This window comes from Lactuca sativa, chromosome 3 (assembly GCF_002870075.4).
Source record: "Lactuca sativa cultivar Salinas chromosome 3, Lsat_Salinas_v11, whole genome shotgun sequence".
Classification (NCBI taxonomy): Eukaryota; Viridiplantae; Streptophyta; class Magnoliopsida; order Asterales; family Asteraceae; genus Lactuca; species Lactuca sativa.
In genome coordinates this window covers 73,400,954-73,403,733 of record NC_056625.2, presented here as the reverse complement: position 1 = coordinate 73,403,733, position 2,780 = coordinate 73,400,954, and the positions used below count along the sequence as shown (strand labels likewise).

The 2,780-nt window shown below is 40.2% G+C and overlaps 1 non-coding gene across 1 annotated transcript; it reads right to left on the bottom strand.

The window, feature by feature from the left end:
* Positions 1–2,072: 2,072 nt before the first annotated feature.
* LOC111879135 (small nucleolar RNA R71) lies at positions 2,073–2,179 on the bottom strand. Its single transcript, XR_002846009.1, has one exon. It is a non-coding gene; the product is annotated as a small nucleolar RNA R71 (small nucleolar RNA).
* Between the last annotated feature and the right edge of the window lie 601 nt (positions 2,180–2,780).

The following is a 2,780-nucleotide window of genomic DNA, read 5'->3' as shown; positions in this document are numbered from 1 at the left end:
AGATGTTAGTACGAGAGTGTGGGCCGAGCCCGTATCTCTGGGTTTAGTCGAGTATGATATATGTGTCAATATGATAGAGTTGCTTATACTTGTTGTCTGTGTGATACTTGTATATTATGGGTTAGCGGTTGAGTGTGGGCAGGGCCCGTATCTCTCCGAGGTTGGAGTGTGGGCTAGACCTGTATCTCCCAGATAGTAGAGTGTGGGCGATGCCCGTATCTCCCGGCTAGCGAAGTGTGGGCAGGGCCCGTATCTTCACAAGTGTGGGCGAGGCCCGTATCTCCCGACTAGCGAAGTGTGGGCAGGGCCCGTATCTTCCCAAGTGTGGGCGAGGCCCGTAACTCCTAGCTGAACGTTTTTTGTTATATGCTTGCATGGTATGAGGTATTATGGGGGGGGGGGGGGGGGGAACTCACTAAGCTTCGTGCTTACGGTTTTCAGTTTTGGTTTCAGGTACCTCCTCAGCTAGGGGAAAGGAGCCGGCGCGGTAGCAGCTTGTCACACACACACACACACTCTTTGATTCCGCACTTATGAGTTTACTCTGGGATTTATACTCTGATATTTCGATTGGATGTATGATTTGGATTTTAGACATGGTTTACGTTATGATATGGTTTGATCAAACAATGTTTTTAATTATTAATGTTTTAAAATGAAATTTTTGGACGTGAAAATTGGGTCGTTACAGAATTGGTAGGTTTTCTAAGGATTAGTAATAGCGAATGTGAATCTAATCACCAGAGTCGATAACCAATAACAATTAATCTATTATATTATTATAAAAATTAACCATAGGAGTAAAAGAGTTGAACCTAAATAGAAACCCTTTTTAATCATTGAATTTAGTTTGTTTTTACGTGTTTTCAGCTTTTAGTTGAGTAGTTAAGTTTCTAGTCTTGCAAAAGTAGAGAAACCCTTATTTTCTATTACTTGTTTTTAGTTAATTCTAGTTTTTAGTTTTAATTTTCCGTTCCCTGAGTTCGATACCCTACTTATTTAGCTACACCACAATTGATAGGTCCAATGCCTTTGTGTGTCAATTTTATAATTAAAAGTAGGATTAAAACTAGTTGATATTACACACATCAAGTTTTTGGCGCCGTTGCCGGGAAACGGTTGAAAATTAGCACTAATTTCTAGTTTTATCGATCCTTTGTGTGAGATTTATCTTGCACAAAGTTATTTTTAGGTAATTTAGTTATTAGGATTAGTTTGAATAGTTTTTTGTTTTAGAAATTTAATTAGAATTTTTTTCTTTTTCTGCCTTGAACTCGCCGTGTGCAGTCGAAGCTACTCGGCGAGTCCATCGCTATTTCACAATTTTCGTATTTTATTTTATTTTTGTTCTTTTTATGCGTTTTTCTTGTTTTGTTTGCAAGAATTACATGACCAGAGGATCCAACACACCCTTGGTTCCTCCATTTGAAGACCCATAGTCCGCTTTAAGGAAAAACAAAGGCAAGGAGGTTGAAAGCTCTAATACGCCTAAGAAGTCACCTTTGACGAGCTTGAAGACTGTTTTTGGAAAGAAAAAGAACAAGAAGCCTGGAGAGACCAGCAGTTAAAAGAGCGAAGAAAGCAAGTTAGAGAACATTGAAAATAATCCAAAAGAAGCCGAATTCGAATACGACTACGAAACCGAATACGAAGAAGAAAGCAACTTTGAAGGCGAACTAGCTAATCCCATGGCTAACATCGGTGAAGTTCCCATGGGAGAAAGGAAGAACAGAATACGAGACGATACCGGCCCGGGACTTGTGTAACCCGCAATTCCCGCGACTGCCACTTTTGAGCTTAAGGGTCACATACTTGCTCAACTCAAGGAGATCCCCTTCTATGGAAAATACCACGAAGATGCCGATAAGCACTTGGATAAAGTCAACGATGTAGCTGATTATTTTAATGTTCCAAATGTGCCTCGCGAAACTCATCTGCTTCACATGCTTCCAATTACATTCAAGGGTGATGCAAATGATTGGCTCAAGTCATTCCTTCCCAGATCCATCGCTACATGGGCCAAGATGAAAGAAGAATTTATTGATCAGTTTTGCCCTCCTTCGAAAATAGCCAAGTTGAAGAAATCCATTGCCAACTTTGAACAACAAGCTGGAGAGTCCCTTTATGAGGCATGGGAAAGATACAAAAGTCTATTAAGGAATTGCCCACATCATGATCTTAATAGCCAACAAGAAGTCTCCATTTTTTATGATGGGGTCAATGTGACTACAAGGCAGCTTCTTGACTCGCAAGGACCGCTCACCAAGAAGCCACCTCCGGTGATCAAGGAAATAAGTGAGGAGTTCTCTAAACACTCTAGAGAATATCATAACCCACGAAATGAAGTAAGTATGGGGTGGTGAACACTGTTAACGATAGCATGGAGGAAATGACGGCTAAACTAGATAATTTAGATAGGATAATGGCTAAGATGGATCAAACAATCCATGCTATTCGAGTTGGATGTGAGAATTGTAACGGGCCACATATTACTAAAGATTATGATTTGGATGAGAATGGAAACAACAAAGCTCAAGTATTCTATTCAAGTGGCGACCGATTTGATGATAATTGGCGAAAACCGAAGAAGGAATGGCTCCCGTATGATGAGTATAAAAAGGCAAGGGAGGAGAAATTCATGCAAAAAGAATGGGGTTTCTATTAAAAGGAGGAATCGGTTATGGAAAAGAGAACTAATTTGGAAGAGATGTTCACAAGGTTTGTAGCTGTGTATGAAAAGAGGCACAATGATACCGACAATGAATTAAAGGAGGAACGAG